Source organism: Miniopterus schreibersii, assembly GCF_964146895.1.
Source record: "Miniopterus schreibersii genome assembly, chromosome: 10".
Lineage (NCBI taxonomy): Eukaryota > Metazoa > Chordata > Mammalia > Chiroptera > Miniopteridae > Miniopterus > Miniopterus schreibersii.
The window spans coordinates 55,081,946-55,094,732 of NC_138110.1; the positions used below are offsets into that span (position 1 = coordinate 55,081,946).

General features: G+C 43.4%; 1 protein-coding gene across 1 annotated transcript in view; it reads left to right on the forward strand.

Moving 5' to 3' along the window:
* Positions 1-4,412: 4,412 nt before the first annotated feature.
* Positions 4,413-12,787, forward strand: part of CHD6 (chromodomain helicase DNA binding protein 6) — a 170,323-nt gene continuing 161,948 nt past the window's right edge. Inside the window, exon 1 of the mRNA XM_081149734.1 lies at positions 4,413-4,738. The gene's annotated coding sequence lies outside the window, so the exon portion shown is untranslated. The remainder of the gene's footprint in view (positions 4,739-12,787) is intronic.

Genomic DNA, 12,787 nt, shown 5'->3' on the forward strand with positions numbered 1-12,787 from the left:
TCCACTTTTTCCATTTGCCTTTCTGTTTTTCCTTCCCAGGACACGTGGACTGGTGCTCCAGCAGCCATCTTGGGCCATGGAAAGGAAAGCTAAGAATGGCAGAGCAAAAATACTGAAGCCTGGATTGCTCACAGTACCACAGAGCCGCCCTACCACTCTTGGACTACCTGCTTCCCAGGTTTCTTTAATGCAAGACAAAAATAGACTTCGATCCTATTAGGTCCTTGTTCTTTTTCTAGTATATGTAGGCAGATCTAATCCTAATACCAGTTTTAATAGGTATTAAGTGAAAAGGGGGTTCTGTGGTCTAATAATTTTTAGAACCATTATGTTAACACCTAACAGATTTCATTGAGAACTATTATGTTAAAGTTTAACAGATTTCATAAATTCTCAGAGTTTTTAATATGCTATTGAGCATTAGAAAGGGGCTAGAGTATATACAACTTACCAAAACAACTTGACCCAAAACCTCTTTTTAATGGAGCATCTCATGGTATGATTTGGGGCAAAGGGATATGTTGCTTTAAAAAATCCACATTTTTCTTCCTCCTTTTTAATTCATCCTTCTTTTAGGCTGCTAAAAGGATTTTTCTTAAACCTAAACTTGATATCACATCCCTGTTTAAAATCCTTAAATGATTCCTGTAGGACATAGTTCAAACTCCTTCTGTAATGAATAAGACCTTTTGTGATCTGGCCCTTGCCTTTCCTCTAGCCTTAACCTAGCCATCTCCCTCTCACATAATCAATCATTTGCACTGTTGAGAATGTATGTATGTTCTCCCTGGTCTCTACTCTTTACATGCCATGCCCCTCAGAATATACCACTTTCTACCAGCCTGACATTCTACCGCTGATCCTTTAAGACCAGGCTCAAGTATCAGCTCATTCACATCCATATATATCTTGAGTAATGCCTACTATATGTCAGGCATCATACAAATACTTGGGTTTCAGAGCCACATAAACATGATCCCTGCCCCTGAGGGGCACAGAATTAAATGAAGTTAGATAAGTACTATATTAGTGAGTATGCTAACAGCCATGGCAAACAACCTTCATATTTCAGTGACTTGACACTATGATACTTTATTTCTCCCTCACAGCACAGTCCACTGCAGGTAAGCACAGGGGTTCTTATCTGCAGATGCAGTCAGTCAGGGACCCAGGCTCACTCCATTGCCATTTTCTGGGGCCTCTAGGTCCTTCATTAGGTATCTTTGCATCTGGCCAGCTGATGAGGAATGGAGGAGAGATTGAGGATCACACAGGAGGTCTTAGGAGATGCCCAGAAATGGGATATATCTATCACTTCTGTCTAAATTTCATCACCTAGAGCTCAGTCACATGGGCCTGCCTGATTACTGAGAAATGTAGTTTTGCTATGAGCCTAGGAGGAAAATGAAATGGGCTGATGAAAATGGCCTTTTCTCTGCCACAGATGTATAAATAAGAACAATTAAGAACCATCCAACGGAGGAAACAGACCAGTGAACGGAGGCAGGAAGGCAAGAAAGAATATGGTTGGGTAGGATGCAACTTGTGTTTATGGAGTTACTATCAGAATGTTCTAGAACTGCTGGAAGCCCTTCTGTGGCTCCCTGTCATAGCTCTTAAGGATTTGCTCTTCTGCGGCTTTTGTAAACATGGACATACTACATGGTACAGAAAGTTTTGCATCACTGGTATCACCCCCATAGCAGACCTTCAGAGCCTCTAGTGTCAACCATCTCTTGTTCCAGCTGTTGCTGTGGCACCCAGCTCACACAGGCTCCATCTGACACCCAGCTGCACCCTGATAATGCTTTACTTCATGGCCCTGGGTTTGGGGATGCCACAGAACCCCACTTGGTGCCTATGTGTGAACAACTGGAGTAAATCTTTAGCCAATGGGAGATGAGCTAGCGGATAAGTTTCCTTTCCTTTCCCCTCCCCCAGGCTATACCGAGACTCATTTTATGTGGCTTCTCAGAGGATAATCCCTTGAGCAGATGCAATCAGCCACACTTAGTGGAGGCCAGATGAATGACCACCCACCTTACTCCTTTTGCCTCTCGCCTGACCAGTAGAATCAGGCTCTGCATTCTGGTGAACCCAGGCTAATCTGCTCCATGAACAGGTACAGCTAAAAACCACTTAGCTGTCTCTGTTTCCCCTTCCAGTGCCTACCCACGGGTTCCTGGGAGCTATGCGAGTATTTTAAGGGACAGATTCTACTAACCTGCTCAGTTCTGCACACCTGACTCTTTGAAGGTCAAGTCTGCTGCCCTCCTGAGTATAGCTTCCAGATATTTCCACTGCTAGTACCTGTTCCATTCATTTTTTAATCAATCATGTACTCCTCTTGGTTTATTTAGTGACATACTGTGTCTTGGTGTGTGTTTAACTTCTTAAATGCTACTGACTTTTCTCAAGTTTAAGAACTGGAATTACTGACAAGTCTACCCCCTCCCCACCCCAATGCTGCCTCTTGCTTCTATGCCTTGGCGCATAGATATATATGTGTGTGTACACACACATATACATAGACATGGTGCTTCCTCTGTCTAGATCCCCTCCCTCTCCTCCTCATTTATTTCATTTTTTGTGGGCAAGGTACTTGACTGTGCAAAGGGAGGGCCATGTAGGACTCCCATATAGGAATCAAGCCTGTCTCTGATATAACTGTGCCCAGCCCCTTACCAAAAACTGAAGTGCACAGATTTGAGCCCCATGATCACTCTTGGGAATTTTAGACCTCTTGACCCTAGTGTCAAACTAGAGAGACTGTGGCTACCAGCTGCCTGGTCCTGCCTTAGCCCCTGTAGCAGCTGGTTCAGGAAGGCAAGTACATTGTCCCTGTGAGGGGGATGGCGGCGGGGAGACAAGCAGCTCTCTGCACATTCACCGACAGCTTGGCAGGATCGGAGGTCCATAGGATCTATGTGTAAATCCCCACCTTATCCTCAACTAGCTTATGAGTTCCCTGAGATAGGGATGTTGTCTGCCTTATTTAATGCTGTATCCCTTGTGTCTAGAGCAATACCTGGAACACAGTTGGTGCTTAATACATATTTGTTTAAGGAAGAAAGAGGAGGAAGGACCATGAGCCTTCTTTACCAGCCTTGAGTCAAATGAGAGATAGACATGTGCACAGGTGAGGTAGATAGGGGGCAGGGGGCTGCTATGTCTGTATTTTCAAACTGGTGAAGTCTCTGGTAGGTACCAAGAAGAGAGGTGGTCCTCAGAAGAGAGCTAGGACCACAGGCTGAAAACCACAGGAACCCTGGGGTTTCAAAGACACTAAAAATATCCTCTCTCCCGGGGTTCAGTAAAGCTCTGCTAAAGCATTACAGCTACCCCTGACAAAGGCAAATTATGTTTATCTTAAATGTATCTGACAACTGCTCTTGATATCATCAGGACTCAGATCATTGCTACTTTCATTAAGGTAAAATGAGCCTCTACACTTAGAATCCAATCATTTTTTAGTGGGTGTTAAGGAAACACCCATGGTGGGGACGGGCTGAGGGTGAGGGGTCAGTTGACTCACAAAGTCCTAGCAGCAGGGCATTCATGGGATGCCATACACAGTATTCAGCAAGGCAGGGCAAACTCCCATCCCTCCCTGCCTCCATCTATTTTCTTCATAGCATTTATCACTGCCTGCCCCTTGTATTTATTGTCTTTCTTTCCCATTAGCTCGCCTATTCCTTGCGGGCTTTGCCCTATTGACCTCTGTATCTCCTGTCTTAGATCAATGCCTGGCATTTCACGGGCACTCAAAAATTAGCTGCTAAGGAACGAATTTAAAAAATTTAAACAGTTCGTTGAATCTCTGCCATATGCTGGGCCCTGTCCTTGAGGATGCTACAAGGATGGTGCAGGAGAGAGGCCTGAAAATCTGTACACCATAGCCCAGACACCTGCTTTTACGGAGGTATCCCCAAGGCGCCACAGGATCCCAGGGACTGGAACACTCCCGTGGTGTGCGAGGGCCTTGGGAAGAGGCCGGTCGAGCGCCAGGGAGCCCAGCTGAGCTGCAGAAGACGCGGCTGGAGACAGAGCCTGGAACTCCTCTGGCCTCCGCTTGGCTTCTCGGGACCTTCTTTTCTTTCCCGGCGGGACCCTCGCCCTTCCTCGAGTCTGCGGGACCTCGGCCCCAGCGGAATCTCCCGGTCGCGGGACCCCGTCACAGCCTTTCGCATCCCCGGAGACGCCAGCCCCGGGTCTTCCAGATGGCTAGCCCGCTACCTACGGGTCGTCCACCTGCCAGACCTACCCCGGCCCAGCTCGCGCGCGGTCCAGGTCCCCGCCCCCTGCTTGCGGTCTACAGCTGGCAGGACCCCGCCCCGCCCCCTAAGCCCCCAGGACCCCGGCCCTGCCCCGCCCCCGTGGCCCCGCCGCCAAGTCCCGGGGGGCGGGGCCTCGCACAGCGGCCTCTCCGAGGCAGGGGGCTCGAGGCAGGGGGCGGGGCGGTCCCAGCGCCGGCCAATCGGCGCCGCGCTCACATCCATGCAAATATGAGCACAATGGAGCGAGCCCATCACTCGCCCCTGCAAGCAAGCTTGAAATGGGCTTCTATCTGAGTGGCAGCCAGGCTGACCAATGAGTCTATGTTTTGGGCTGGCAAAGCCCAATGGTGGGGCAAGGAAGGCGGACCCGAGCCGGGTTAGGGTGTCCTTGCAGGGTGTCTGAGCTAAACTTCACCAAATAATAGCTGTTTGTATTTTGGCTGCTGCAGGAGCCATTTTAGGTAAGTTCTTCTCTTAACTTTTTATTTTTCTCCCCGGCCTCGGGGGACCGGCCTTGTCCGCGGGGCCCCGGCCCCGCCCCGCCGGCCGGGCTGGGGTGCTCCTATGAATGGAGTCAGGATGAGGGGCTGCGGTGGCGCCGAGGCCCGGTCGGGCCGGGGTCCGAGCGGGGCTGGCGGCGGGCTGCCTGGCGGAGGGCCGGCGGCGGCCTGAGGCCTGAGGCGAGGGGCCTGCTGCCGCCGCGCTGCCGCTCGCGCTCTGGCCGCGTTCGGGCGGGCGGCCGTCCTTGGGAGTGCGCCGCTGCGGGCCGCGCGGAGGGGCGGGGGTCCGGGCAGCCCCTGGCCCTAGGCCTGACGGGCGGGGGCGGGGCGTGCGGAGGACCCCTCGGGACAGGTCGGGGAGTGACCCCCCAGCCCGGCCGCGCTGCGCCGTGGCGGGGGTGACCGCTATTCCTCCGCCGCCCCCGCGCAGAAGTTGCTCTATTGGCGTCCTGCGTCTGTTTGCAGGGTGGAGGAGGGTGGGCTGGTGCCAGGCTGCTGCTCCGGGAGGGGGCGGGGGCCCCGGCGCGTCCTCGCAGCGCGCACCCCTCCGCCCCCTTCTTACGCACTAGCGCGCACTCGCCCCCAAAATTGGAACCCTTGAGATGCCCAGCAACCCCGCAGCCAAGTTTTGTGTTTTATTAGATTGCATGTTTGAGCTTACAAAAAAAAATAAAATTAATAAGTAACCTGTCCCCTTCAGGATATTTATTTCCTTTGCCGTTGAGAAGTAACGGAGTCTGTTGCTCCCAAATTTCCAGGGACGTGCCTGTCAGATGTGCAGGTTGGCAGCAACTTGGTTTTTAAAAAGATGCTATTAGGAAATCCCCTCACTAGGGAGATAATTGAAATTTGAGTTTGTTTGCAGCTTCAGTTTTATTTGATCCAATTAAAAATACATAAGCGGGCACTTATATTTGTGTACATAAAGTATTCCTAGTTTCAGTTATGACTGATGGGACTATGGTTTCGATAGTGTGGGATCTAATAAGGCAGTATAATTCAATTTTGAACTTGCAGGTCCGTGTGCTCCAAATGAGGGTTTATGGACCATTAGTAATCTGGCCAAGGTTTTTAGAGAGTCCTTGGTATCTCCAGGCATCTTTGGGGCTGTGTGGGCATTATTCCTTACCCCCTTAAAACTGCCCAGTTCTGGTGTAAACACATCCATGAACAGAGAAAATACATATTTAAAATTTTTTACAATTTTCAGAATGTCTGCACTATTGCCTGAGATTTTATTGTTTCTCAAATAGCGTAGATTGGGAATACTATCCTAGTAGACCCCAAATTTTGACATACTTCATAGGGATGCACTTGTGGCCCTTAGAAAAGTCTGGACAGGAACCATTCTCCTGTGGTCCCGAGGCTGATTGTGAGTTGTCTTTCTTACTGCAGATGTGTGTTCATTAACTGCATGACACGGTAGAATTTGTTGGTAAGCCAAATTGGAAGAGCAGGTTGGCAACCTTAGGGAGATAGTTTTGGTGAACTTTGTGGCTCTCTCTCAATAGAAAGAAGGCTTGAGATCCATGTGTGATAACATGATTAGGCATGAATAGTCTAGTAACATGGTTTATGCCAACCAGAACAGGTGGTTTCATATAAGCCATGCATGACTGTAACTGCAGGCCTGGGAAAATGTGGAGTGATAAAATTACTAGTTTTGGACTTCTTTCTGTACCAGGGCAATTTCCAAGATGAATTATGATGAATTATTTAAACATTTTTCTTGATTAATGGGCTATTAAAAGCTATCCTTTATAATTTTTTTTCCATTTTGCTAACTTTGGAATCTCCCTTACAGTAACCAGACTATGATACTGTTCTTGCTGTAGTCTGGCCGTGGGCAGAGTAAACCTACATCTTGTGTGACATTAGTTGTGTCTTGACACTCTGCCTGAATTCACATCTTTTATACTGCAGATATTTCTTTGCTTTTTACTTTTAGCTCTTTTGTTGTTACAGCACTGAAAACTCTTTCAATATAACTTTTACCACATATTTTTAATATTCTATCTCTTTATAGTTATTTTTATAATTTATTGTTAATATAGCTGGAAGTTCTCTGAACTCTTCAGTATAGTACTTCATGCGGACCACATGAGAAGTCGAAAGGCCAGTTGGAAGTGAAATGGGGAAGCCACGACTAACACCACTGTGTTCCTGGAAAATCCTTTGGCAGTTTTTTGTATTTCGTAATTTACTTTTCTGATAACTATTTCAAATACCAAAGAAAATCTGAAGCAGAATTATCTCTCTTTAGAAATCAGATCTCATTTGTGACTGTTGCCGTTATATTACAGAAAACTTATCAGAAACAAAAGGCCCTTGGGCTAGTGTCTTGGAGGTCTCTGATTTATAGAAGTTTCAAAGGAGTTTTTTGGTTTTCTTGGAAGTATGGCTTTGCCCCCAAGCAGAGTTTATGGTTATGTCTCCCTGTGTTAAACCGTGAGGGAAAAGGGTTTCACATCCTCAGGCTTGATTCTTTCTAGGTACCTGTGTTTTTCAACTTTCATAGAAAGTCTTTGTATTGGTTATGACCAAATGGAATCACACGTGGACCACTCATGTTCTGAACCCTTTTGAACAGGTTTTAGAAATGAAGGATTCTACCTGCAAAAATATCTTTGGTATGTGACAATGACAGTATCTAAGACAGTGACGGTGTCTAAATCAATTGAGGAGACTGTTCTCTCCTTCCTCCTTCTTTCCCAGGATAGCAAGGTTTAAAATAGTTTTATGTTTAGTAAATATTTAGTGGTTCTCTTTATACTTTCATCTCTTATACAAAGCTTTAGTTTAATTTAGCGGAAGAACTGCATTGAATTTCATGGGACTGCCTGAATTCTCCTGTACCAGGTTACGATGGTAGTCCCCCCTTATCCACAGGATGCTTTCCAAGACCCACAGTGGATACCTGAAACCACAAGTAGTACCAAACCCTATAGTACACTTGACCCTTAACAACATGGGGGTTAGGGGTCAAGTTGAAAATCCACATATAACTTTTGACTCCCCAAAACTTAACTAATAGCCTACTGTTGACCAGAAGCCTTACCTAAACATACAGTCTATTAACACGTATTTTGTATGTTATATGTATTATATACTGTATTCTTACAATAAAGTAAGTTGGGGAAAAGAAAATGTTATTAAGAATATCCTAACAGCCCAGCCAAGCATAGCTTAGTGGTTGAGCATCGACCTAGGATCCAGGAGATCGCTGTTGGATTCCGGATCAGGGAACATGCAGGGTTGTGGGCTTGATCCCCAAGTCAGGGGTGTGCAGGAGGCAGCTGATCATCCTTGATGTTTCAGCTCTCTCTTCCTCTCCCTTCCTCTCTCTGAAATCAATAAAGAAATATTAAAAAAATCCTAACAGAAAATACATATACAGTATTTCTGAAAAAAAATCTGCGTGTGGAACAGCGCAGTTCAAATCCGTGGTGTTCATGAGTCAACTGTACAATGTTTTTCCTACACAAACATACCTATGTTAGTTGCATTTATAAAATTGATGCAGTAAGAGATGAACAACAACAATAATAAAATAGAGCAATTATAGCAATATACTGTAATAAAAGTTATGTAAATGTGGTCTCAAAATATGGTACTGTACTCACCCTTCTTTTCATGATATGAGATGATACAGTGCCTATATGAGATGAAGTAAGTTGAATGACATAGGCATTGTGACAGTGTTAGGCTACTATAAGGTATAAGGGTTACTTGAACATAAGTAACCCTTATACCAAGACAGCAGATCTGATAACTCAGACGGCTCCTAAGTGACTAACAGATGGGTAGTGTACAGAGCGTGAATAGGCTGGACAAAGGAGTGATTCATGTCCCGGTTGGACAAAGCGGGATGGTGCAAAATTTTTATCATACTACCCGGAACGGTGCGCAATTTAAACTTATGAATTGTTTATTTCTGGGATTTTTCCATTTAATACTTCAGACTGTGATTGCGGGTAACTTGAAACTGCAGAAAGCAAAACCTTGGATAACGAGGGACTACTGTATATTGAAAACTCTTTGAAATACATAAAATAATAGCTAGGGCCAGATATCTGTTCCCTAGAAAACATTTTTGTTTGCAGCAGAATGTGATGTAATTGTGAGGGAAGCAAAAAAAAGTAGCATTGAATGAATACCTGTTGTGTGTTCAGCACTCAGCCAGGTACTGGGGCTAGAGATGAGAAACTATTCCTGTTTCCATAGCCGCTCAGTGAGAATGGGCTGCAAGTCAGAGAAATGAAGTAAGTTATTCATTTAAAGCTGGTAAATATTAGAGTGAGAATTTGAACCCAGATTATCAGGATGCAAAGCAATTCTCCTTTTTACCAACAACCCTCTCCAAAGATTTTTCCCAAAGCTGAAGTGTGCTGTCATGTTTTAGTGGTATGGTGCTGGGTTAACAAACACACTTGGCCTACGCTCTTCTGCACACATGTCCATTTGTACTTTTTCATTTCAAGAATTTGCCACTGAAGAGGCATATTGGAATATCGTGAAGGCATCCTTTTCTCCCCTTGTCCCTACAGTGTAGGAATGGTCTTAGGACTTGGGAGTTCAGGCGTTATCCTGATACAGTAATGACCATGAAATGCAGAGGGAGAATGCAGCCACTTTTTCCTTACCAAAATGTTCTGTTCTTTAGTTCATTTTTGTGGAGGCATTGATACCCTCATGAGAAATTCTGTTACTTCTATAAAACTCCCAAAGGTAGTAAAATGATTATTTTAAAATATCCATCCCTGTTCTCATTTCTGAACTAAATTATAAAATCCAGAGAAAAATATTTATTTTTGCTCATAGTACCTGTATTAGTTGGTTTTTGTAGTTTGTAGTAGTGATTCTTTACATCATCCTACATTTATTTATTCCTTATGTCACTTGCCATTATTGAGACTTTTAGAATCTTTGATAGTGTATATGACATAAATAGCTCCTATTTTGAGGCATTAAAAAAAAAAAAGATGCACTTTTTTTCTTTATAGTCATGATGGAAGACTTAAAATTTTTAGCAAGAAAAAAAACCCTGATTTTTCAATAGACTTCCATGGTGCTTTTATCTGCTAGTTATTTCAGAAGAAAACATATTAAGACATAACGACAGTATTCGGAAATTTCAAGAAAACTGGAAAGTAAAATTTTAAGTTAACTTCAGGAAATGAATCCAAACATAAGTACAAAGTGATGGATACATATTTGAATTTTCTAAATAAGTAAAGGGAGTCTTTTTAATTTTTCTACTCCTTTATTAAGATTCTTATAGAGAGTATTCACTGATCTAATATAGTATTTTCTCAGTAAATTTTTATATGTGTATATTTTTTATTGATTTTAGAAAGAGGAAGGGATGGAGGGAGGGAGAGAGAGAGGAACATGGATTGGCTGTCTCCTGCCTGCACCCCAACCAGGGATCAAACCCTCAACCTGGCTATGTGCTCTGTCTGGGAATCTGGACCTGCCACCTTTTGGTGTACACGACGATGCTCCAACCAACTGAGCCACACCAAACAGGACTCTCAGTAAATTTTTAATATGTTTTGGATTATCTTGTATACTATGTGACCAAGATATTTTATTTTTTGAATCTCTATATTTTTTAGTTCTGAGATTCTTTATGTAAAAGATCAGGCTTCAGGTTAAAAGTAGGTATAACTACTGTGGTAACATTGACCTTTAGTTCCTATTTAGATTGAGACTTTTTATTCTGGGCTTCGGGGACCCCTAGGGACTCTTTGGCTGGTCTGTGAACTCCCCCAAAGAGTATGCAAAATTTTGTTTGTACGTGCATTTTTATGGGAAGAGAATTCTTGCTTTTTAGGATCTTAGAGGGATCTGTGACTCCCACTGTCCTCTCCCCCATCTCTTTTCATTCGAATGCAAAAACAATAAGGATCATTGGTTTAGGCGGTCTCAAAACATTTGTTTTGTATGAGCACAGGCTTTTGCCTGGAGGCTGACTTCTTTGGTTTTGTTTTTTTTTCCCCCCTTTAGCAGGTCCCGCAATCTCAGTCTGTATCAGTTGGTCTGGGTTTAGGGAAGTACTTCTGCAGCTCTCCTGGCAGCATCTCATCAGGGTCCTCCCCTGAATTCTCCCTTGCCTTGTTATACTTCGGAAGCTGTTCCACGCCCTTGCCCATGCAGCCTGATGAGTAAAGGTTGAAGTGGGAGGCATGAGGGCAATTGCAAGACAGCCTTAGAGGGTCCTGGGCCTCAGTTTCAGCCATCTGCCTCTGCAGATGGGACTGGAAGGTTGGCCATGGCAGAAGCTCCTGACATTTTCTTGCTTTGAATACTACTACTTATTCGTTCTGTTACTGCTTCATTCAATATGTTAGGAGGAAAAGAGTTTTCTTTCATACACTGTAAGAGGAACAATTAAAAAGTCCTTCCATTTTTTTTATATTCTCCAGACTTTGTATGAGATACCTTGCAACTTTTAATGTTGTGCATTTTAGGTGGAATTTATCTTGAAATAAAGTCTAGTTGAGTATGTAACCTTATTTTACATGTATATAAGTCAAATTCTACTGAACCAGGTGGTGTTACTGTAGGAAAAATGATCACATATTAAAGTTCTCCGAGCCTTATTTTGTAATTTACTTAGGTAAAAGTCAAGCAGATTGGTAAAACAAAATTCTAGAGCAACAAGAAAATCCTAAGAGTAGTGTCTCTAGGAAGTGGCTGAACTTGAAGATACCTTGGAGATTTTCATAGAAGTCCATTTGTGGGGCCAGACCAGAAGTTGAAAAATCTGCTTGTTTGGTTTTGATAGTTAATTGGGGAAACTACCTAAGCATTAGGCAGTTCCTTCCCTAAGTTTACATGGATAAAGAAGTGTGCCTGGACTGTTTACTTTGGGTTCAAGGAAACCATAAGTATTCTAAGAAATCTTTTGCAAGAGTATATCTGATTGATAAGCTAGGTTCAGATCATAGATTTTATTTACTGAAAAAATTTTAACATAATTTAATGCAGAGACTTTATTAATGTTCATTGTGTATTTTGGCATAACCCCTCTTGCAATGTTAGCAGCCTAAATTCAACCGTGGGTTAGCATGGAAAAGTTAAGCCATCATTCTTGTTTACCATGTGACAGAATTGGATCACATTATAACTGATGATGCCATCAGATTACTTCTTTAAGCAAACCCTGTATAGTGTTGTTTTAAGGGACTTAGAGGTATTCTGCATAATGGAATTAACAATTTTGCCTTGAGTTGTAAAAATCCACTGAGGAAATGATAGAGGGTATGGAAGAGATCATTAATGACCAGCTCCAGAAAGATTATTGTAAAAATGTAAAATAAGCTCTTTTAGGTCTGCAGACTGGTTGTGACCTGCCTATGATGGGGTGAGTGCAGAATTTGAAAGGAAGCATTTAGAATTTTAGATGCTTTTATAGCATTTTTTAGAAAATGATTTGTCCATCGAATCTAATAATAAAGAATGTGAGTTTATAGTTTAGTCCTTGTTTAAAAAATATTTTTTTTCTGATAATTCATTTTTCTAGTATTTTAAAGTATCAGTCCATGATGGATTGGGAAAAACCAAAAATGATTTCTTCACCACAGAGAGCACTACTCAGGATGATAGGCAACATTAGTATTATCTTGGAGCTTGTTAGACATGGACATTTTTGGCCCCCATCCCAGACTGACTGAAATAAACTACCTTGGGTGGGGACCGAGTAATCTGTGTTATAACAAGCTATCCTGGTGATTTTTGTGCACATTTAAATTTGCGAAATGTTCTAGATCAGCACCGTCCAGCAAAACTCTGTGCTGTGATGGAAAATGTCTTATGTCTGTACGGGGCCTGTTGGTCTACATGTGGCTTTTGAGCCCTTAATAAGTGACTAGTATGACTCAGGGACAGATTTTAAATTTTATTTACTATTAGTTATTTTAAATTTAAATAGCCACATATGGGTAGTGGCGTTTGCCCTTTAGCTACCCCACACCCCTTTTTGGGGGTGGGGAAGTAGCATTTTTT